Source organism: Cebus imitator, unplaced genomic scaffold (assembly GCF_001604975.1).
Source record: "Cebus imitator isolate Cc_AM_T3 unplaced genomic scaffold, Cebus_imitator-1.0 Scaffold134, whole genome shotgun sequence".
NCBI classification, from domain to species: Eukaryota; Metazoa; Chordata; class Mammalia; order Primates; family Cebidae; genus Cebus; species Cebus imitator.
Window position 1 is genome coordinate 3,724,888 of NW_016107449.1, and position 25,143 is coordinate 3,750,030.

General features: G+C 43.4%; 1 long non-coding RNA gene and 1 pseudogene across 2 annotated transcripts in view; both read right to left on the minus strand.

Annotated features, from left to right (window-relative positions):
• The window catches only part of LOC108313177, a 23,368-nt gene extending 15,711 nt beyond the window's left edge, over positions 1-7,657 (minus strand). Inside the window, exons 1-3 of one of the 2 annotated variants that reach the window (XR_001828958.2) lie at positions 7,363-7,657; positions 4,355-4,525; positions 4,055-4,140 (exon numbers count right to left, since the gene is read on the minus strand). This is a non-coding gene — a long non-coding RNA (uncharacterized LOC108313177). Of the gene's footprint in view, positions 1-4,054; positions 4,141-4,354; positions 4,526-7,362 lie in introns of those variants that run through there. The other variant, XR_005202315.1, reaches the window with a different exon arrangement.
• On the minus strand, positions 570-1,335 carry LOC108313176 (annotated as a pseudogene).
• Positions 7,658-25,143: the final 17,486 nt, after the last annotated feature.

Sequence of the window (25,143 nt, forward strand, 5' to 3'; positions counted from 1 at the left end):
AAAAAAAAAAAAAAAAGAAAGTCAAGGAATCAACTACGTTCCAGAACAGCTAAATAAGCAAGTCCAAACAATGAAGGTTTGTTTGTTTTTTGTTTTTTTTTTTTGAGACAGACTTTCACTCTTGTTGCCCAGGCTGGAGTGCGATGGCGCCATCTCAGCTCATCGCAACCTCCGCCTCCCAGGTTCAAATGATTCTCCTGCCTCAGCCTCCCGAGTAGCTGGGATTAGAGGCACGCGCCACCACATCCGGCTAATTTTGTATTTTTAGTAGAGACGTGGTTTCTCCATGTTGGTCAGGCTGGTTTCGAACACCCAACCTCAGGTGATCCACCCGCCTCGGCCTCCCAGAGTGCTGGGATTCCAGGCGTGAGCGACCGCGCCCAGCAGTGAAGGTATTTTGTAAGCTGCCACATTCACTCCGAAGCCCACTCACCTCCTTCAGCACCCCGCAGATGAAGCACATGTTCCCCTTAGCTAGGTAATAATGAGGCGGGACACACGCTGCACCGCTGACGTCACAGGACAGCTGCCAATCAAACTAGACTTCTGACTGGGCTCCTGCTTCCTTCTCACAGGTCATCATCCTCACTGGGGAGAGCGGGGGTCTGAGCATCCTCCAAGTCGTGCCCACACTGCGCTGCCAAAGCTGGGTCCATGGCAACCTCCAGTGGGGCGAAAGCAGGCACGGCAACAAATTCCAAATGAGGGTCTCCAATAAGCTTCCTAGAAAGTCAGAGGAAGGGCTTTTCCAACCCATAGTTACTTTTGGCAGAAATGTGGCCGTAGAAGATTCCTCTTTCCGTGGAAGACAATGGATTCTGCCTTCACTTTCCTGTCCTTGCTGTCCACTTTGTTGCCACATAACACAATGAGGTTGTGTTCACACACTCGCACCGGATCTCCATGCCGGGTAGACACATGCTTGTAAGTAACTCTGGATGTTGCATCAAACATTACGATGGCACACTGGGTTTGGATATAACAGCCATCTCTCAGTCCACCGAATTTCTCCTGGCGGGCTGTGTCCCACACACCGAACATACAGGTCCTCTGTTGGGGTGGCACTCCAGGGGATGACCCTCAGCACCCAAGGTGGCTATGTACTTCTTTCTTCCCAAATTCACCAGACGAATGATGTTTCACAAAGGTCATTTCTCCAGTACCACCATCGCCAACCAATATAAGTTTGAACTGGACCTGGGGCTCTCCCTGGGCAGCCGTCATGGCATTCCTTTTAGAAGCGTCTCCATGCCCATCTGACTGAGGCTGGAAAGATGGCGGAGGCACAAATCAAATGCCCTCGCAGCTGTTTTTGTTGGTTTCCAAGCAGCAGCTGGAGACTTCCCTGGGCCAAGCAGCAGCTGGATGCAAACCCAACGCAAGTTAGAGCTGAGCTCCAGCAAGCACAGCGCTGCCTCCTGCAAGTCCCCACATAGCATTTGCCTCCAAAATTAGAGTTAGGCCGCATCCCATAGGCCTCCCTGTAACAATCTCTCCATGAAGGAAGGAAGGAAGGAAGGAAGGGAGGGAGGGAGGGAGGGAGGGAGGGAGAGAGAGAAGAGAAAGCGCAATATGCCCCAAAGCTGTTCTTGACCATTTTTGAGTGATTTCACATTATTTTAAGCTTTATGCAGAAAGTGATAATTTTATTAACATTTGTGTCTTGTTATTTCATATTCACTGTAATTCAATGTGTAAAAGGTGCCACAGTGACACTAAGTAGTGAAGAGTTAGTGGTCTTCCCACCCACCAAGTGCATGGACCCAGAACAGAACAGGGCCTGAGCCCCACTGCCTGAGACCAAGTTTCCATCCTCCTATGGACTTATCTTCTGTTTTCTCATCATTAAAAGCAAGAGTAACCCTGCGCACTGCAGAGGGAGGTTATAGAGATTAAATGACATTATTCAACCTGTCTCAAGGGGCCACTGGGGAAAGTTTTCTATCTATAATGATTGTGTTTCAGTAACCTCACAAGCTAAGAAAATCATCAATGTGGACAGATGAATCCTGAATTCATAAACAGCACCTCCCAGGTAGCAGGAAGGTAGGTGAAAGCTAGCTTCCCCCCAGAAACTCATCCCCCCTCTTTTTAAAAAGAAGTAAATGCCTGGGCCAGGTGTAGTGGCTCAGGCCTATAATCCTAACACTTTGGGGGACCAAGGCAGGAGGATCTCCTGAGGCTAAGAGTTCGAGACCAGCCTGGGCAACATAGTAAGACCTCTGTATTTACAAAATATTTTTTTAAAGTAACCAGGCAACTCAGGAAGCTGAAGCAAGAGGATCGTTTGAGCCCAGGTATTTGAGGCTGCAATGAGCTGTGGTGGCACCACTGCCCTCCAGCCTGGAAAAATGCCTGTGCTCTCAAGGTTATTACCCACCAACCAAAGGCCAAAATCGAATAGGTCTTTAGTTTTATTTCTTTATTTCCCTCCAAAATGTGATGGGTCTTTTTCCCTGGGGCACTGGAGGAAGCCAGGACAGAGAGGTAACAGCAGCCGAAGGTGGAGATGCTGAAGAGCGTGTCTGCCGTGGATGGAAACTCGGCCTCAGGCAGTGGGGCTTCGGGCCCCATTCTGTTCTGGGTCCATGCACTCAGTGGGTGGGAAGACTAACTCTTTGTCACCTAGTGCCACCGCGGCAGCTTTTACACATTGAATTGCATTGAATATGGAACAGCAAGATACAAATATCAATACAATTGTACTTTCTGCCTAAAGCTTTAAAAAATATGAAATCACTCCAAAAATGGTTAAGAACAGCTTTGGGGCAGACTGCATTTTCTCCTTCTTCCCCTTTCTTCTGTTAATTTGGCATGTTAATTTTCTTTTTAACTGCTTAAGATGTGCTGAAATTTGATGACACAATTTTCAAGAGAAATGAGAGTCTGGGAAACGTTTCCTGGTGTGGCCACTACCTACAAAGACGGTGCCACAGGAGCGTGTATAATAGGGCAAGCTCACGGGCCCGAGGATTGAGCTGCTACAGCAGGCGGCCACGCACCCATGCCGGACTCAAAGAGGGCATCACATGCGGAGGGGCAGCACAGGCCAGGATGCAAAGCTGGGAAGTGCAGGGCATGCCTGGAGGCATTCAGATCACGTGGCTGTTTGAGAATTGCTTATGCTATTGGATGGAGAGGTTACGCACATGGGACACGAGGGGATCGCAGGTCATAGACTGGGAGCCAGAGCGCCAGAGCCTACTGAGGGAAGAGCACAACACCTAGGCCCTTATCACATTCGTTTCAGCAAAGTCAGCTCCCTCTGGAATGGCTCATGCCCGTGGCTTTTGGACAGAAGTGGGATAGCGTGGCTGAGATAGAGATAGGAGGATGGGAAGACGGCAGCCGCGGAGGCCACTCCCAAAGAAAGGAGAGCAGGATGAGAAAACCCCAAATCCACGTAATGCCCTGAAGTGCTCTAGGGTCAGCTAAGGCGATGCAGATTGAGGAAGAGGCTCTGAGTCGGTAAGACCAGCACCCAAGATTCCTCTAAAGAAAGGCACTAAAACTCCAGGGCCCCTTATCAGTGTTTGAAAACATATGTGGCTGCACTCATACTTTAGCATGTCCCATAAAGTGCCCTGAGATATCATTTTTTGCTTATCCAGTTCTCAAATAACATAACACTGGATGACTCTCGTGCTTGTAGAGGTGAGGCTGATCACACAAGATTACAAACTGGCAAGGCTTCCACAGATGGCAACCTGTGGTTCTTTTTAAAAATCCTCTGAGCCAGGAATTCGACTACCAGCACTGTATCCTCCATGTGTCCCCACACATGTGCACAATGACAGTTGTACAAGGTGACTCACTGTGGTACTGTTGTCATAGTAAAGATTGGAACCAACCAAGTGTCCTTCAGGTGGGGACTGGCTAAATAAGCAACAGCTCATTCCCATAATGGAATGCCAGACAAAGGGAATGGAGGACTCTTTTTCTTCATAATGGCATAATCTCCCATTATTTAACAAGAAAAAGGGGCAGGCTATGTATCTCATGTACAATTATTGGTGGGTTTTGAAGGGAAAATAAGAAAGAGAAAGACTTTTTTTTTTTTTGCTTATGCCTGAACTGTCTCTGGAAGGATACAGAGGACGTTGGTGACTTTGGGGGGCTCTGCGGAGGTGAACTGTGCGGCTGGAAGACAGAAGGATGAGGAAGATGAGATCTAACACCTTTCTGTTGTTGAATTTTGAACCAGATAAAAGTTTTATCTATGTTCTAAGTAAATATAAAAACAAAAGCCCCAGGGCCTGAATACAGCTTTGGGTGAAAACGATCCCCCATTCCCCACCCCTCCCCCATATCCAGCGTTTTTTTTCCGTTCTAAGTTTATAAAACTTCCCCTCACCTCATTCCTTTGGTGGGATGATAACACCTCACAGTTTTACAAGCTTTTGCATTTCAGGTTTGAGTCTCTGACTTAAATGAAAAGCTGGAAGTGTTTCTTATAGAAAAACTCACATGCATGTACAAAATATTCTTGTAATGGAAGATAAATGAAAGCCATGTAAATGTCCATCTGTAGGGGAGAGAAATAAATAAAGTTATTTTCACACCGCACAACACTATGCAGCAGTTAAATAGATAAGTTCTGTGTTTAAAAACCTCAGGCCCGGTGTGTGGCTCTCACGTGTAATTCTAGCACTTTGGGAGGCTAAGATGGGAGGATCACTTGAACCCAGTAGCTCAAGACCAGCCTGAGCATCACAGGGAGACCCTGTCTCTACAAAAAATTAGCCAGGCATAGTAACTCATGCCTGTAATCCTCGCCACTTGTGAGGCTGAGGTGAGAGGATCCCTTGAGCCCAGAAGGTTGAGGCTGCAGTGAACAGTGCCATTACACTCTAGCCTGGGCAACAGAGCAAGACCCTGACTCAAAAATAAATAAATAAATAAAAATAAACCTCATACAATATATTTCAGACTTTATGCAGTACATAAAAATATATTATCAATATAAACATAAACTTTATATAAATATATATAAATATATAATTAAATGTATTATATTTTTGTATATTTATATAGTTTTTAAATATGTTTTACATTTGTAAACATAAAATATATATAAATATATTCCATACAAAATATATTTTGTTTATATATGTCATACACTTTATATGTACACACATAATATATATTTCTACATGTCTACATCTCTATGTAACATATAGAAAAATATATTATATACATATATATATATATACATATATATACATATATATCATTTGTAAATGCATAGGAAATATTCTCTAGGGGTGTAGTAAGATTGGGATGATAAAAGGAAATGCAGGAAAGCTTGAGGTTGTTAATATATAAACCTTAAACAATAAAAATTAATTTAACCATATTTTGGTGCCTGGCATGGCAAGTATCTGCCACTAGAGGGCACTGGAGATCGCTAAATATTTCCCAGGATTATCTTTGAGGGAGGGGGCGAGTGCAAGGGATGTGAAGGAAGCTCCTTTAGCTCTTCTACAAGGGCCCCTTTTCATGCCCGGGGAGTGGGACCCGAACCCAGACTTTCAGTGAGGGTAAAGCTTGGCTGGAAGCCTGCAGCCCTTCTCTCTCCACCCCTTGAATGCGCTGGCGCCTGCAGCCACCCGGGTGGGAAAGCACAGTTTCGCCCACCAGCCCTGGTCTGCGGGAAGGTGAAGCTGGCCTCCAGTGTGTTTCGGTGAGCTCACCTTCAGTCCTTGCTCCGCGTCAGTGTTCACGGGGAGCCCTGGGACACTCGAGGGTGCGCTTGTGATTGCTCGATGACAGTGGAGACATCCTCGCCTTTGGGGGAGGAAGGGGGAAGCTCGAATCTCTGAAATGCTCAGATTTGAGCCTAAAATGCATGTTGGGGAACAACCAGTTGATAATGACCCTACCCTAGACCCTCACTCTCTGACATGTAATCACAGAGCACTATTGCCTGGTTTAGTATGAACAGAATATGCAGGAACCCAGAGTCAGTCGAGAAATTTCCTGAGCGTTTTTCACCCATTTGGAAAACCAAGGCACCATGACACCAAGCCAGTAATGTCTGAGTCACTGGTCCTATGCTCCAGGCTTGGCCTGGATCTGGGGCTGTCAGGGTCACGTTCTTACAGGAAAAACACCTGGATATTTTATTATGTCTTCTAGAGAACTCGTGCTCAAGCATTTGCCTATCCAATATACATATATATATATATATATAATGTGTACACATATATATAAAAATATATATATATAATGTGTACATATATATATATTTACCAAAAGTTACTTTTTTCAACTTCTCATTGTTTCTCCTTTATATTACAGAAAGAACTTTTTTTAAGGATGCGTAAGTAGAATATACAATCTGTGATTTTCAAGATAGGATGGAAGTGTTACAAAATATTCGTGGTCTCCAAAGCGATTCTGACCCCTCATGATGACTATGACCTTTGGCTGTCGTTGCCGCAAATAATTTTCTCCTGGAGCAGCAGTTCTTCACCTTGGCTACACACCGAACTATGTGGGAAGCTATTAAAAATACAGATGCCTGGACCCCACAGCCCTCATCATCTTGTGAGCATTTGGGCCAAGTTCAGGGCTGGTGCTCTCTTTCAGATAGACTTAGCTGGTGGTGCAGAGATCCGTGAGCTTGCTTTTACAGGACTTTCTGCTGTTGTTCGTCTAGGACTTTTTTAAAGCTCCTTAATTGACTGTAATGCAGCCAAATTTGAGAACCATTCTCTGCTCAATACCTCCAAAAATGGAAAATTAACAACCTCTCACTTAGCGCCATCCCAGGTATGATGTGCAGACCAGCAGCATCAGCATACTTGGGAGCTTGTTAGAAATTCTGAATTTAGGATCTACCCCAGACCAGCTAAGTCCACATCTTGGGAAGTGGGGCTCAGGTACCTGGATTCCACTCCATGCCCCCACAACACTGGCTTACTTTTAATTTTGCTTTAAATTATAATTTTAAAACAGAATTAACCAGAAGGGAAAGGTATAGGGGAAATATATTTTTAACACTTCTCATATAAACTCAAGTTTTTTATTCCATTTTGGGGGGTAAAACAGGCTCTTCCATTTACAAGGTTATTCGTGAGTTGCAAAAAATTCCCTCCCTTCCTCCATGCTTTTGTAATTCCGATGTTCCCCCATTTAGTCTTGGTGGCCACAATCAAACAGAAATCTAATGGCTTCTGTAGTGGCAACCTTTGCAGCAGACAGTAACTGCTCCAGATCTGTCAAATAAATGCAAGTATCTGTATTTCTAAATCGCCTCCCGGTGATAATTTTGCATACTAAAGTTTTTTCTTTGGCATGCCCTAATCCTTACATGAGCACAAATTCCTCTAAATCCCAGCCTGAATTTGTTTAACTTACCAGAGAAGCCTTGCCCATAGAAGACTGGTTCTTCAGCCACTGCTTTTTATTCTCATACCAAACAAGTGTATTTTTAAGAACTTGCAAGAGTCTTGCCACTCTTCAACAGAGAGTCATCTCCAAATTAATCCACAGTCAGGAGCACCTCGTGCTGCTTGTATATATCATTAAAGTCCCGCAAAAGCAAGCTCACAGATCTCTGTGCCACCAGCTGAATCTATCGGAAAGAGAGCACCAGCCCTGAACTTGGCCCAGATGCTCACAAGATGATGAAGGGCACCCCTCCTCCAGCCTGTTCTTGTCCACTCTCCCAGGGAGGCTCAGTCCTTTGGCACAAAAGCAGTGGTGGCCATTCATTCCCTGCCTTAGTGAAGCCAACTTCCTCCACATTCATTCCGCCCATCAGCATCTGATGCCCCCACAATGGCAAACACTGCAGTGGGCCAAAGTCTGACTCCACAAGGAGGCAGAATGCCAGGTCTTCTGCAGTAGTGCCCGCGAACGGCCATGTCTCACTGCCCAGGTTAGACCTACATGGAGATCAATGATTAGCAGGTAACCTGTGAAGCCCACCCCCAAAAGTCCCATTGCTCCATCTTCGCTCATTTGGGAAAACAGTTTTTCCGACACTACTTACAGAAACTCAGATGTTCCATTCTTTTTAGGGATTTCACAAATAGGACTAATACTTGACCTACTCATGTAAATATGAACACAGTGAATCGCACATAGTAGGCACTAGATTATTTGTTAAAATGTTGAATTAGGCCAGACATGGTGGCTCACACCTGTAATCCCAGCACTTTGGGAGGCCAAAGCGGGCAGACCACTTGAGGTCAGGAGTTCAAAACCAGCCTGGCCAACATGGCAAAACACTGTCTCTACTAAAAAAAAAAAACAAAAAACTTAGCTGGGCATGGTGGCACATGCCTGCAGGTATTGATCGACTTACCACCTATGCAACTTACGACCATTCGACTTTACGACCACAGTCGCTAGCCACAACTGCTCCGCGTCTGGCAGCGCAAACGTTGCCCAGCTGGGCATACGACAGTGCGGACCAGCTTCCGGCAGCACTACCATCTCCACGTGCACCATTTCAACTGCACATATAGCCTACTCAACTTACGACCAAATTGTGTTATGACCGGTCCGCGGTCCCCACTGTGGTCATAAGTCGAGCACTAGCTGTATGTGAATATACTATATGTATGTGTACATGTGCATCTATCTGTAGCTGTACCTCCATCTACATGTTCGTTGATGTCTGTATCTGTATATCTACAGCTAGACTGCCCCACCTGACCCAACAACCAGTTCCATAAATGAGCCTTATTCTGTGCTGCCAACCAGACATCACTGCATTCCTGACGTGTCTCACTGAATCCTCACACAAAGCCAATGAATAGTTATTATTCCTGAGGCCTCACAAAACCACCTGAGAAACGTGCAGCGGAGACTCAAAGCCACATACGGCACACACAAAAAAAGGCACTGGTGTAAAGATTTCCAGAAATACTGGAGGAGCCATGGCCACCTGAAAACTATTGATTTCACAAGTTCACACTCACGGGAGAGAAATTACCTGGGGAAGGGGAGGATTAGACCTCAACCACCTGGATTCTGTTTCCAGTTTGCCAGGGTCTCAGCAAGTTCTTCCTTTTGTGCACGTGTTTGCTGTAAACTCCCTGCAGCAGCAGAGAAGCTGGTGGGATTTGGAGGAAACTGGGAAAACAGGGACAATGAAAACAGTCCTTTGTATGACACATTTGGCCCTTGTCAAGAAATATAACCAGGAAACCTAGCTTAGGAAAAGCAAGGCCTCTTCCATCCTTTCCTAAAGGAAGTAGCCCTTGCATATGACTGCTATGAGTTGGTTTCCGAAGAGCTCAATATTAGGCTCTGATTGCCACCTAGCAGAAATGGATGCTTTCATTGATTCTTGCCTGTCTGGCACAAAAGTAGTATGCAGAGCTCAAAAGAGGTGCACAGAAGTGGCACAGTAAACATCGGCCCCCATTTCATTTCAGTGGGGGTGGGTTACAGACCTGCAGGAACAAATGCTGAATCCTTGCTCCGAGCTCAAGAAAGGCCACATCCAATTTTGCCACCTTTTGCTTCCCCAGTATCTAGTGTGCCTGGCCCCACAATAGGTGCTCAATAAACACCTGAGTGAATAATTAAATTTTAACATATGATCATGAATGTCGTTACCAAATATTAAACACCTTTTCTAGACCAAGCTCAGGGTGAAGTGATTTACATATCACTGTTTGATTTACTCCTCTTGACATCTGAAGGAGGTAGAGGAACCCTTAGCAAACCCACATGGTAGAGAAGGACATTGAGCACTCAGAGAAGTAAAGAGATGGGCACAGGATTGCACAGCCTGTCATCAGCACCAAAATTCATACAAAGACAATCTGACTCCAAAGCCTGTTGTGGGGAAGATTTTGTGATGCAATTTTGTAATGTATTATGTAATTTTTGTAAAATTCTAATTTATGTGATTTTTATCTATTTGCAATTTTAAAATTTTTAATTATATGGTTATAATTTTACAAGATTATAATTTATTACAATTGAAATTTTATATAATTGTGTAGATTTTAATGTAATTTGGAAGATGGCCCTTTTTATGTAATAAAGTTGCATATGTGTAAATTTCACAAAATATTTAAGTGAGAAATAATGCAATCTTTTAGACTCTCAGAAAATGTAAGAAGGTATATTCTTCAACTCATTTTTGAGACTAACATAGACTTGAAACCTTAATTCATAGAAGGGAGATAACAGATGAATTTCATATATGAATGTAGATGCAAACATTCTAAACAACAGGAAAAGGCAGTCTGAATCCAGGGATATGAAATAGGAGGATACTTCATTACTAAATTTCGTTTATTTCAAAAACACAAAGCTGGCTTAATGTTAAAAAAAATCAATGTAATTCATCACATTGAGAATATAAAGCAAAAATACGTGATTGTTTCACAGATGAAAAAAGCAATTATAAGGTATAATGTTCTATTATTATTTTAAATAAACACTATGAGCAAACTAGAAAAAGACGGAGAATTTTTTTTTATTGCATTTTAGGTTTTAGGGTACATGTGAAGAACATGCAAGATTGTTGCATAGGTACATACATGGCAGTGTGATTTGCTGCCTTCCTCCCCATCACCTACATCTGGCATTTCTCCCATGCTATCTCTCCCCAACTCCCCACCCCCTGCTGTCCCTTCCCTATTTCCCCCCAACAGACCCCGTGTGTGATGCTCCCCTCCCTGCGTACATGTGTTCTCATTGTTCAACACCCACCTATGAGTGAGAGCATGCGGTGTTTGATTTTCTGTTCTCGTTTCAGTTTGCTGAGAATGATGCTTTCCAGGTTCATCCATGTCCCTACAAAGGACACAAACTCATCATTTTTGATGGCTGCATAATATTCCATGGTGTATATGTGCCACATTTTCCCTATCCAGTCTATCATTGATGGGTTTGGGTTGGTTCCAGGTCTTTGCTATTGTAAACAGTGCTGCAATGAACATTCGTGTGCATGTGTCCTTATAGTAGAATGATTTATAATCCTTTGGATATATACCCAGTAATGGGATTGCTGGGTCAAATGAAGTTTCTATTTCTAGATCCTTGAGGAATCACCACACTGTCTTCCACAATGGTTGAACTAATTTACACTCCCACCAACAGTGTAAAAGGGTTCCTATTTCTCCACATCCTCTCCAGCATCTGTTGTCTCTAGATTTTTTAATGATCACCATTCTAACTGGCATGAGATGGTACCTCAATGTAGTTTTGATTTGCATTTCTCCAATGACCAGTGATGATGATCATTTTTTTCATATGTTTGTTGGCCTCATGTATGTCTTCCTTTGTAAAGTGTCCGTTCATATCCTTCGCCCACTTTTGAATGAGCTTGTTTGTTTTTTTCCTGTAAATCTGTTTTAGTTCTTTGTAGATTCTGAATATCAGCCCTTTGTCGGATGAGTAGACTGCAAAATTTTTTTTCTATTCTATTGGTTGCCAATTCACTCAATGACTGTTTCTTTTGCTGTGCAGAAGCTGTGGAGTTTGATTAGGTCCCATTTGTCTATTTTGGCTTTTGTTGCCAATGCTTTTGGTGTTTTGATCATGAATTCCTTGCCTACGCCTATGTACTGAATGGTTTTGCCTAGATTTTCTTCTAGGGTTTTTATGGTGTTAGGTCTTATGTTTAAGTCTTTAATCAAAAGGGGAATTATTAATGTGATATTGTTTACCTACAATAAATCTTCAGCAAACATCAAACTTCATAATGAAATATTAAATACTTTCCTTTGGAAATAAGGATAAGCACAAAGATGCCCATAATAACCACTTCCCTTCAACATTTAGAGTAGAGGTTTCAATCAATAGAATAAGGCAAGAAAAATATACTAAAAAGCATAAAGATTTACAAAGGAAAGAGGAAAACTACTGTTATTTTGAAGATAATGATTGAATACATAGAAAAACTAACAATCTATAAGATATTAGAAACTATGAGTTTCTCAAGACTACTCATTATACAACAATCAACTACATTTCTCTGTGTTAGTAACAGCTAGAATATTAATTTAAAAGAAAAAGTGTACCATTTACATTTGTGTTGAAAGGAATATCAAGTACCTAGGAATAAATCTAACAAAACATTTCAAGACCTCTATGCAGAAAACTATAAATTTTTATCAAGGAAGACCTAAATAAATGAGAAGCAACACCATATTCATGCACTGAAGGATTCAATGTCATAAAAATACCAATCCTACATGAACTTGGTGTATAGATTTACTGCAGTCCCAACTGAAATCACAACAAGCAGATTCTAAAATGTACATAGAAATGAAAAGCCCAAAAGTAGTTAAGCCACTCCTAAAGAACAAAGAAGAGAGACGATTTGTTCTGCCCTATATCAAGAGTTAAAATAACACTACATTAGTTAAAGCAGTCTAATATTTGTTCAAGGACAGATAATAGATTAATAGAATAGGATAGACTATTCTTAAAGAGACCCAGATATATATGGACACTTGATTTATGACAAAGACAAAATTGAAGGAAGATAGATAAAAAAACGATTTTAAAAATGTATGTGGCTGGGACAATTGAGTATCCACAAGGAAAACACGAAATGAGACCCCTACCTCAAACCATACACAAAATTCAATTCCAGGTGGGGTATATGTGAAAAACAAGTTGAAAAAAAAAAACAAGAAAAAAAAAGTATTTAGAAGGTTAAACAAAACTGACAAATTTGAGTACATTAAAAATAAGAATTTTCTTCATCAAAAGACAACATTAACAGAGTGAGAAGGCAAGTCACAGAGTGGGAGAAAATATGAGGGACACATAAAACTGACAGAGAGCTCAATACATAGAGAATGTCTGTAAATCAGTAAGGAATAAACAAAACATAGAAAAATGAGCCCCCCAAAACCCTGATATGCACTTCAGAAAAGGGAATCCAAATAGCCAACAGACATATGAAGGATGCCCAACCCTGTTAGTAACCAAGGAAATGCAATTAATATAATGTTCCTATTAGCCCAAATCTGGAACAACCCCAAGGTTCATGAACATGGAATAGAAAAATAAATTGAGGCATAGTCATATGATACAATACCATACAAACAATACAAATAAATAAACTTCCCAGGCACTGTTTATGGCTCATGACTGTAATCTCAGCACTTTCGAAGGCCAGGGCAAGTGGATCACTTGAGGTCAGGAGTTCAAGACTAGCCTGGCCAACTTGGTGAAACCCTGTCTACACCAAAAATACAAAAATTAGCCAGGTGTGGCGGTGTGCACCTGTAATCCCAGCTACTCAGGAAGCTGAGGCAGGAGAATCATTTCAACCCAGGAGGCAGAGGTTGCAGAAAGCCAAGATCGTATCATGCACTCCAGCCTGGGCAACATAGAGAGACTCCATCTCAAATAAATAAATAAATAAACAAACAAACAAACTAGAGCCATTATCCAATAATATGAATGAATCTCAAAAATACAATGTTGAGTTAGAAAAACAGATGCCAAAAAGTATATAATCTATGGTTTCACCTACAGAAAGTTCAAAAACAGGCAAGAGAAAATTGTATGTTTAGGGATTCATAACTACTTGAGAAAATTATGAATAAAAGCAAAGAAATGATTACAGTAAGAGTAAGGATGGTAGTTACCTAGGGAAAGAGACTGGGAGAGATTTGAGATCATCAGGCTGAATGCAGGTGTCTTTCAGGAATTAGCAATGTTTGTTTACCCAGTGGTAATTACATAGAAGTTTTACTTTTCTGTAAATATGTTATATTTTACAATACAAATGTTTTTAATTATACAGCAATGCAACTATGAGTATTCTTTCCTGTCACCTGCTATAGTGTACAAGAATATCTTTGGGGAAGATATTGAAATTGGAATTGCTAGGCCCTAGGATATGCAGTGTTCATTTTTTAAAGATATTACCTAATTATTTTCCAAACTGATTGTACCAATTTACACACCCACCACCAATGTTCAATCATTCTCTGCAAATCACATCTTTACCAACACTTAATATCAGACTATTCTTTCATTTTTTGCTGTTCCAAGGAGCATACAATAGTATTTTTTTATCTGAATTTGTATTTCACTAATTACAAGTGACATGAAGAATCCTTTTTTGTCTTTATTCACCTTTCGTTTATTCAGTCTTTCCTTACTTGGCCAGCACTATTTTTGTGATGTATAAGAAAAATTTCCCTGCCCTGAGGTTAGGCATCCCACAGTTTTTTGGAAAATCTTTACGTTCTACTGTGCTCATTTTTTTTAAATCCATTGTCAGGGATCTAACTTCACCTTTTTCATATAGACAAACAATTGGTTTGGCACCATTTATTAAATAATCCACAATTTTTCTAAGCATCTGTGTATAGAAAGTTTCCATATGTTGCTGGGTCTGTCTGTGGACTCTCTATTCCATTGGTTTATCTGCATATGGTTGTACAATATCACATTTCGTTACTATAGTTCTGTGGTTATTCTTGCTGTCTGGCAGGTCAAGTCCTCCAGTATCACTCTTCCCTGGAACCTTGACTATTTCCACCTTGTTTTCTGTTTTTGTTTTTGTTTTGAGACACAGTTTTACTCTTGTTGCCCAGGCTGGAGTTCAGTGGCATGATCTCAGTTCACTGCAACCTCCGCCTCCTGGGTTCAAGCAATTCTCCTGTCTCAGCCTCCTAAGTAGCTAAGATTTCAGGTGTGTGCCACCACACTAGGCTAATTTTGTATTTTTAGTAGAAACGGAGTTTCACCATGTTGGTCAGGCTGGTCTTGAACTCCTGACCTCAAGTGATCCACCCGCCTGGGCCTCCCAAAGTGCTGGGATTACAGGCATGAGCCACTGCACCTGACTTATTTCTATCTTCTTAATGTAAGGATTTTTGAGGCTCATGAGCAGCCTTCATCAAATACCTGTGGATTCTTTTAGAAGTGGGATTTATGTGTTGTAGAAAAACCAGTAATAGCTAATATTGAGCCCTCTTCTAAGGGCTTTAATTGTTTTAATTCATTTAATCCTCATGACCACCTTGTGAGTCAGTGATGCACCAAGGGCAGGTCCTTGGGGGCACTGTCTGCAGAAAAGTTAACAATAATGCTAATCCTGATAAAAAGTCGTCTGCTTTTTATTATCACAGCCCAGCAATTCTTAAAGAGATCAGGAATAAAATCCTCCTCTCTAAAAAAAAATACATATTTTGTTGATCAAAGGTTTAAATAATTCATGATGATTATTGATGAGTTGCAATTTTATATAAATAAATGTAAGCTTCAAATTTGCATATTTTATATTACAGAACCTTTAATAAACATTACACCCTACCCGGAAGTTAATTCAGAGAATTCTCAGTTCTACAGCCAGCGCCTGACCTGTGTGGACTCAGGCTGTTTCAAAAGTGGGTTCCTATGTCTGTGTTGTCTGAGCTGCCTTTCCTTCAGGTGCAATCACAAGCCAAGCCCTGGGATGCCGCAGATTCACCGTGAACAGTAGATTCCAAATCAACAAGGATAGCAGGATGCCTAGAGAGGCCAAGATGCAAACTTTGAGTTATTTTAGTTCTGTCTCCATGGGACCACTTGGAGTTTTTATTTGTGTTTAAAATTCCAAACGATGAAACAGAATGCAGACCATGAGATGACTAATTTAATATGAAATGGGCAAAATTGAATTCATATCTGAAAAAATGGTACCGCGTTTGAATAATATCTTTAAAATTGAAATGTAAACCAGGCATTCTTTACCCCTCATAGCACTCTGGCTCTGCGGGAGCCTCTGCACAGAGCAGAGAGCCTGGACATTGCACTTCTGATGCCCCTGGACCCACACTCGTGGGCACCGTCCCAGACCCCAAGGGGCACAGGCAGTACTTGCCTACCGGGCAGTGTTTTGTGCCAGGGAACTCAAGGGGAAGTAACTTAAATAAACACTGACCATGGCTAAAATGCCTCTGTGTGAGAACAGGAGGTCAGAGTCCAACAGGGCGCATGGTGAAGTGCAGTCGGCTGGAAGCCTAGGGCAGAGCCTGGGTCTGTCTGTTTTCTGGCGCTCAGCCCTGGAAAGACTCCATTAGGCGAGAGTTCCTGGGGACAAGCACCCTGTCCTTCTTACACATTATCCTCTGCCATTCGCACAGGCATTTCCCCCCAGATCGTCACGTTCCACAAGTCCCCCTCTATTGACCCCGCAACTGCCCACCCATTCAGCTCCCCAAGCTTGAAATGCCAGTCTGAGCATCTCCACGTTAAAACAGTTGCTCTCTCCTCAGAGTTCCTTGAGTCTCTTTTTGCCTTCCTTTTTTTCTCTGTGGAAATGCCCAGGGAAGCCCTCAACTGCCTGCCCTCTGGGATCTCCAGCCCCTTTCTTGGATTCCCAGTGACGTGTCTGCTCTGAGCTTCTGCATTTCACACTTTGTCCATCACATATCTGCTTCAGGGGCTGACTTCCTGCCTGAATGAAGCTAAATCCAGAACTTTTTTCTGGATTCAGCCAACGCCTGCATAGTCTCTCCATCCTGCACCCTCAGTCCTAGCCAGCTCACCAGTCATTTCTTCCTCTTTTCCACCTGAGATCCTTCCTCCACATAGGCTTTTGCAGTTCTTCAAAAAACTGAGCCCATGGAAAGCAACAGACATTCTGGTGGGCCAGGCACAGTGGCTCACGCCCCTAATCCCAACAATTTGGGAGGCTGAAGTAGGTAGATCACTTGAAGTCGGGAGTTCGAGACCAGCCTGGCCAACATGGCAAAAACCCATCTTTACTAAAAATACAAAACTTATCTGGGTGTGGTGGCATGCACCTATAGTCCCAGCTATTCAGGAGGCTGAAGCAGGAGGATTGCTTGAACCCAGGAGGCTGTTTGCAGTGAGCCGAGATCGTGCCCCCGCACTCCAGCTTAGGCAACAGAGAGAAACTCTGTCTCCCCAAAAAAAACAAAAAACAAAAGAAAAGAAGAGAAAGCAACAGACATTCTGTAATTCCATTCTAACCATCCCACTGCCTGTTTATATTTTTGGTTTTTGTGCTTGTCTTTAATGGCTGTTTTCACCCCACATGTCATCTCCACTGAAGCCATCACTCATCTCTCTGTTTCAGGTTTAAAGGTGTCTGGGATCTTTCCCATTGTGCAAATAAAGAGAGATTGCCTGGCTTCTCCAAGCTAGCACAAAACTTGACTTTCAACTGCAAGTCTTCTGGATTGAAATCCAGTATTCCTGCCGTTACACCAGGGATACTTAATAGCACACGAGGTAACTTCAGCTGCTACTCAGAAGAAATTTTTGTCAGTAGTTCTATATTGATTTTAATGTGTATTAGAAAAACTAAAAACCGCCACATCCTCAGCTCAAGTTGCTACCCCCCAAGTCACTCCTTTAATGCACCACCATTCTCAACAGAAAAATGTTCAGTCTTGTTTACTACCTTTTCATAAATAAGAAGTAGCAGAGAGCAAGAGTTTGTTTGAGCTAGTGGTTCTGTCAACCTTGGCTGCATTGAGAATTATTTGGAGAAACACTTTTTTAAAACACCAATGACTGGATCCCCATCCCCTCCCTGCCTTGGCAAAACTGGTTGGGAGTAGAATCTAGATGGTACAAAATTCCCCAGGTGATTGATTCAAATTAAAGTCAGGGTCGAGATCCTCTGGTTTACATCAATGACTGCACAGCTGGGCCTGAGAATTGCATTTCTTTCTTCCTGTTCCTTTTTGTTTTTTCCTAGAGATAATGTCTCACTCTGTCCCCCAGGCTACAGTGCAATGGCACAATCATGCCTCACTGCAGCCTCGAACACCAGGGCTCAAGTAATCCTCCTGCCTCAGCCTCCCAAGTAGCTGAGACCACAGATGCAAGCCACCACACCAGCTAATTTTTAAATTTTTTTGTAAAGACAGGATCTTGTTATGTTGCCCAGGCTGGTCTCAAACTTCTGGCCTCAAGCTGTCTTCCTACCTTGACCTCCCAAAGTACTGGGATTACAGGCGTGAGCCACCGCACCCAGCCATGAATTGCATTTCTAAAAGCTCCCATGTGACGTTGATGCTTCCCATTCGATCCAGGGAACACACTTTGATCACCACTGATGCACATGAACCTGTGAGGACTACTGTGGGTTTTTTTCTTCCCATCATACTTTTGTTCTCTAGTGATAGCTCCTGATGACGTGCTTTGGAAAACCACACCTCCTCAACTCTCCGGTGTAAGTGGTACCTCACCACTTCAGGAGAAGGAACCAGACCCAAGTCTGGCCAATCAACATAACCTGTATCTGCTCTAGTGAGTAATGGGTTCAGAGATGGGTGCTTAATAGAGTCCAGTGAGAGTCGGTGCTGGGACTTTTGCTGAAACCCTTGAGAAGAGGCACTAAGTAGGCAGCACATAGGCCTGGAGCTGCTGGTGACCATTTTGCCTTTGCCTGGGAGGAAACTGCCTGAGGACGGAGCAGAGAGGTGAAAGCAAAAGAGACTGAGAGACCAAGTAGATGGCAACCTTTTGTTCCCTGGATCCAGCCAAGCTTGGATCCAGACCTACATTTTTCAGTGACATGAGCTAATAAGTGTCCTTTCTTGCTTAAGCCAGTTTGAGGTGGGTTTTTGTCACGTGCAGTTCAGAAAGTGCTGATACCTGAAACATCACAGTGCCCCCACCACCCCGGAGAGTGGGATTCTAGCCTCACTTCTGGAGACTGCCTCCATCAGGCAACCATCTTCAGAAAGATCCCAAAATGGAGCAACAGAACCTTTAGATGTCAGTCAGTGTCATCACCTCCCTGCTTATATGGGAAGACTGGGGGACAAAGAGGGGTGAGGACTTGCCCCAACTTGTGCCCACAACAAAGCCAGCTAGGACATCAGCACTTGGCTGTATCACTAAGCACACCCACACGAGGGAGTGGGTGACAGCCGGCAGGCAGCACTACCATGCTGCCCAAGTCTCCTTCGCAAGAACACCCACTGCAGGGAGGGGATCTCACTGCTTCTTCATGAAAAGTGGCTTTATTGCCCACTTCTCAATGTCTCCATGTTTCTAATTGCAATCTAACAAAGACGCAGTTTTTTTTTTTTTTTTTTGAGACACGCTGGAGTGCAATGACATGATCTCGCCCCACTGCAAGCTCTACCTCCCAGGTTCAAGCACTTATCCTGCCTCAGCCTCCCAAGTAGCTGGGATTACAGGCACCTGCCACCACACCGGCTGATTTTTGTATTTTTAGTAAAGATGGGTTTTCACCATGTTGGCCAGGCTGGTCTTGAACTCCTGGCTTCAGGTGATCCACCTGCCTCAGCCTCCCTAAGGCTGGAATTACAGGTGTGAGTTACTGTGCCCAGCCAACATACACTTTTTTAAAAAGCCATAACAAATCCATGATTCCTGGGATACTATTGCTTAGAACAGTAGTTGTCAAAGTGTAGCCCTGTGATTAGCAACATCAGAATCACCTGAGAAATTGATAAAATCCAAATTCTCAGGCCTTCCCCAGACCTACTGCACGCTGAGGGGGAGATCCAGCCATATGTCACCGAACAAGACCTCCAGGTGATTCTGATACACATTAAATTTTGAAAGCCACTGACTATGGCTAAGTAAATTTTTTAAATTGGTTTAAAGTCTATTTAAAGAAACTTACAAAGTAAATGTAAATGATCTGTGAATATAGCAAAAATGTAGGAAGCTGTACAGAAGTGATTGAATTTGAAGGCGTGCAATCCTCTAACACTGAAGCCTCTAGAAGTGCAAAGGAAGGAATGTCTATCCCAGCCCAGGGAGATTAAACCTACCCCCAAGCATTGCAAGGGTCCCCCCGTGCTGGCAAGAGGGGCTTTATCATTTGTTTGTTTGTTGTTTTGCTGAGGGGACAAAGAGTTTACATGTTTGACTCTGACCACTTATCCCTCACTATTTGGAAAACTATAAAATAGGAGAGTCCGCTTTTTTAAGATGATCTACCCAAATGACTTGGGGACGTTCCCTTTGTTATAGATCAAGAAACAGGTTTCGGCCCTAAGGGTTTGAGCATTTTCCAGTGAAGAACAGTCACTGCTGGCTATACAAACCCAGCTCACCCTGAGCACACGAGACCCAGTGAAACCATCCCGTCACGTGGGAAGGGTAGGCCTGAAAGAGTCTTCACAATCACAGAGCATCCATAACGACCTTGAACGCAGATTCTTAAGGAGGACCAGGGACGCAAGTGGTTTCCTTGATAATGGGAGCGTGGATTTCAGGCGGGGCCCTCAGAATGCTTGAACCCAGCCCCACCAGGGGCTGCAGTCCCTCGTGAATCTTACTCATCTGCTCACAATAGCCTTGAACTGCATCCATGAAAATCATTGTCGCCACTGTTGGACCCACCTCCCCACTGAATAGGTGGGCACAGTGCTTTGTTGAGATCCCTTTCCTAAAGGGTTCATGTATTTCTTTAACCATATTTATGTGGGATTCTCTGACATTCAAAAGATAGCAGTTTTGCATTTAATGTTTTTATAGCATAGCACTGTGTGTACCCTCGGTTCCTAATGCAAAATGTAACTCATGAGCATAAAAGCTCTAAAGAAACGTTGGTCACTCGTGAGGATGGCATAATATCCAGAGGTGCTGTCTCAAGACGGGGTTCGTCTGTCCCGGAAGCGAAGACGCAGTGGTGGGCTTAAATCAGAAGACAGCTCCAGGGATTCATTGGTGTGAGAATGACAAAAAACAACGTTTTGTTTCTTTGTGGTTTATTTCTTTTTGTTGTTTTTTTTTTAATTGTGATAAAATACATATAACATAAAAGTGATCATCTGAACCATTCTTAACCATGCAGCCCACAGCGTTAAACACACATTGCTGTGCATTCATCACCACATCCATCTCCACAACTCCCTTCGTTTTGCAAAACTGAAACTCTGCGAGTGAAACAACTCCCGTTCCTCCCTCCCCCGGCGCTTGGCAACCCCATTCTGCTTCCGTCTCTGAATTTGACCATAGTCTGTTTCGGAGTGAGACCTTTACTTGACTTGTTACCTGGTAAATCCTAATGAGAGTAAAATTTTCTCAGCCCTTCAGCAATCAAGTTTCAGATTCAAGCATCTCTGGGATACTCAGTATGACCATAAAGCATTCACAGAATTTGGCCATGAGCGGGGGTTTTCTGTACAGTATTTTGCTCTGGATCTGTTTATGTGAACATACCTGGGGTAGCAGCAGGAACATTGGATTTAGATTCAGAAGAATTTGGACTGAAAACCTGCTGTTTTGTTGTCTTGGAGAAGCCACCCCTTCTCTCTAAATCTCTTAAATTGATTCTCATTTTAATTTTAATTTTTTTCTTTTAGGTAGAGTCTCACTCTGTCGCCAGGCTGGAGTGCAGTGGTGCGATCTCAGCTCACTGCAACCTCTGCCTCCCAGGTTCAAGCAATTCTCCTGCCTCAGCCTCCTGAGTAGCTGGGATTACAGGCACATGCCAGCACACCCTGCTAATTTTTATATTTTCAGTAGAAATTTGGTTTCACCATGTTGGCCAAGCAGGTCTTGAACCCCCAACCTCAAGTGATCTGCCTGCCTCAGCCTCCCAAAGTGCTGGGATTACAGGTGTGAGCTGCTGAGCAGAGTCTGTTTCTCATTTTCAAAAATCAAAGGATTTGATGTAAAAATCTCAATTTCTGTACCCTCTTGAAAAATTCAAAAATCAAAACAAACACTCAATTTTTGTATGTACAAAAACTTCACATAGACACTTTACCGAAGAAAGATATGCAAGAAGCTAATATGCCCAAACAAAGATGCTCAGCATCATTAGTCATCAGGTAAATGCAAATGAAAATCACCTTGAGATACCACTTGGAATGACTAAGCAAAGCTGACAATACCAAGTGTTAGCGAAGGCACACAACAACAGGAACCTTGCATCCATAAGCAGCCTGGCAGCTTCTTATAAAGTTAAGCATGCACTTACGATGTGTACTCCCCTGGGTATGTACCCTAGAGAAATGAAAAATTATCTTCACACAAAAAATACACATCCAAATGTCTATAGCAGGTTTATTCATAATTACCCCAAAATAACACAAATGTTCTTCAGCAGGTGAATGGGGAGAGGCACTGGTCCATCCATGCTCTGGAAAACCACTCAGTAGTAAAAAGAACACACGACCGGTACAATCAACATGAGTGAATCTCAAATGCCTCATGCGATGGAAAAGAAGCCAGCCTCCAAAGGCTGTGCACTGTCTGATTCCATTCCCATGACTTACTGGAAAAGGCTAAACTGCAGGTCCGTGGCCACCAGGGGCTGGGATGGGGAGGCTGTTGCTTGAAACGAGCATGAAGGAATTTTGTGGGGGATGCCAGAACTGCCCTTGATCTTGATTTTGGCGGTGGCTACACAACTATTGTATTTATTTGCTGAAAACTCACAGAACTGCACTCCAAAAAGTAAATTGTGCTACCGATAAATCATACCTCAGCAAACTTGACCACCGCACCCCACCCTAAAAAAGAATATCTAGCATCCCTTGGCCCACCTTCCTACACAGCCACAATCGGCTGAACAGGATACAGCTAAGCAGTCAGGCAATGGGAGCCTACCTCCTTGCTTAGCTTGGATTCTCCCACATGCAGTTCCTGCGGTCAAGATAGGCAGATCACCTGTGAGGAGGTGGGTGGAAGCAAGAGTGAAGGAGAAGAGTAGATGAAAAGCGTGTTGACTGTTGACGGTTTGGTTCGTCTGCATGGGGAGCAGTCACCCTGAGGCACTTTGGAGAACCAGCCCCCACCTCTTCCATTTGTTCACTCCCAGGTCAGGAGGCTGCCCGTGTACCCGGTCACATGGTCACATTCCTCGTTGCTGGAGTCACTCTCCATGCCATGAGCAACCCCCACCTCTGTGCTGGCTTAACAAAACCTCCTGCAACTTGGGAGAAAGTTCCGTTTCCAAAATGTGGGGCCGTGCAGCAAGCTCTGCAAGGTCAGAACTGAGGCTGGCAGGTGTGGCCAGGAGCAGCGGCGCCACTGGGAGGTGACACCGGCTGCAAAGCGTGCCCCTCGCCCACCTCCACGAGGAGCCCCATCCTCAGCCCTGTGCCCATCTGTGTCCTGGGCCAGCCCAGGGAGTGGTGTGAGCTCATCACTGCTGCTAGGGGTGATAAAGCAACTGCTTATGAACAACAAAGGGGCGGAGGGGTGTGGAGAACCTAAGGCTGAAAACCAGTAAACCTGGTTTCTATTGCTGCTGCTTCCAACAACCAGTTCTGAGACCTTTAGCAAATCATGTCCCTATAATGGGCCTCAGTCTTCTCCTGTGTGAAATGAAGAGAGATAGAATTCGATAAGTTATCCGGTCCCTGCCATCTCTTAAAAAGCTTTCTTTCCTTCATGTCTCCAGGGAGTGTCTATCCCTGCAAAGTAGTCACTTTAGAAAGCCATGCATTTGGTACAGGTCATTGGAATTGTTCAAAACATGTCAAGGCTTAGAACACACGCTTTTGGTTATCTCCAAAGGTGAAGAGCTCCCAAATCCGGAGGATGGATTTTATTTCGGAATTTCAACGTTTATGAACCATATGGGGATCAACCTGGAAACAGTATGATCCAAAACCGGGTATAAAGCAATGCTTCCAGAATGTGATCTGAGGACAGCCCGTGTGACGGGCACCTGGGTTCTTGTTAAGAAGCAAATGTGCAACACCCAGACTGTGTGTAACTGACTAGCACTCTTCAAGACTGCCAAGGTCGTGAAAGACTAAGAAGGACAGAGGAACCATCACAGGTGAGAGGACACTACAGAGGCATGACAATGCAGTGTGGGGTCCTGAATTCAATACGAGAACAGGAAAAGGACATAGCGGAAGAGCTGAGAGAATCCAGATAAAGCCTGGAGTTCAGCCACTAGCATTGCCTCCGTGGTAAGTTCCTGTTTTCGACCATTGCACTATGATTGCATGAAACATTAACAGTGGGGTGAGCCGGGTGAGGGATAAACAGAACTCCCTATACAGTTTTTGCAATCCCTCTGTAAGTTAAAACTACTATAAGATACAAAGGATTTACAAAAAAGAAAAATACATTGCTGCAACTACTGTTACAATTACTACCAAAAGCTAACACTTGAAGGTTTTACAATCCACCAGGAGAAAGAGCCGATGTGGGTTGCCTCCCCACCACCATCCCGTTGAATCCAATTTCCTGGACTTGGAACTCAGAACCTTCCTCTTCACAGTTTCTCCAGGGGACTCTAACACAAGCTAGAGTTTAAGAGCACAAGTAGTAAAATAGTAAGAGTGTGTGTGTGTGTGTGTGTGTGTGTGTGTGTGTGTCTGAGAGAGAGAGAGAATGGGAGATCTGAAGAAAAACAGGGGAAATACTAACAGATTAAGCTGGTGGGTACATGGGTATCTATCATTTTCTATTTGGGTAAAATAGGAAATCCTTTCTTAAATTAATAAATTTTCTGAACTAATTTGGGCTCTCAACTTTTCCAGCCTTCAGCTCATTATGTGCATTCAAACTGTAGCCCTGAGAAAGATGTCTGGGAGCCATTGTCACTGGGGAAAGGAAAGGGCGTGAGGGCAGTCTTGAGTGTTGCCATGTATCCTGACTCAAGAGTCAGAAGGATCAGCAAAGTGAGAGAGAGAGAGAGAGAGAGAGAGAGAGAGGTGGGAGGAAGGGAGGGAGGAGGGAGGGAAGGAGGGAAGGAGGGAGGGAGGGAGGGAGGGAGGGAGGAAGGAAGGAAGGAAGGAAGGAAGGAAGGAAGGAAGGAAGGAAAAGAGAGAAAACAAAGAGAATACAGGAATAAGGAAACAAGGCTGAGAATGTCAAATAAACCTCCACTGAACTGAGAAAGATGGTTTTGTTGCTGTGTTGAAAACGCAATGTTTTGTTTAGATATATGTACACGTCTACCCAAAGGTTCTGCTTCTTTGTTGATAATCTTTTTGTGGCTTTATGTCCTGTGCCTAATGTCAAAGCCATCCTAATTTGTTCCAGCTCTGCGCCCTGAGGCCAGGGGTAAGTGATAGGGGAGGCGAGTTTTCACAATTTGTTTCGTTCTCAATTGGCAGTCATTTTCAATGCAGGGCAGAAAGGAATAGGATGAAGACACAAAAACTCAAATGCTGTCTTCTTTTTACTCCCTGTAATCATGGGGAGAGCCAAACATTCCACATTGCCATCCTTTCAGCAAGCTCGTTCACTCTAAAAATGTCGGCTCAAGGTCAAAATCACTTCTGA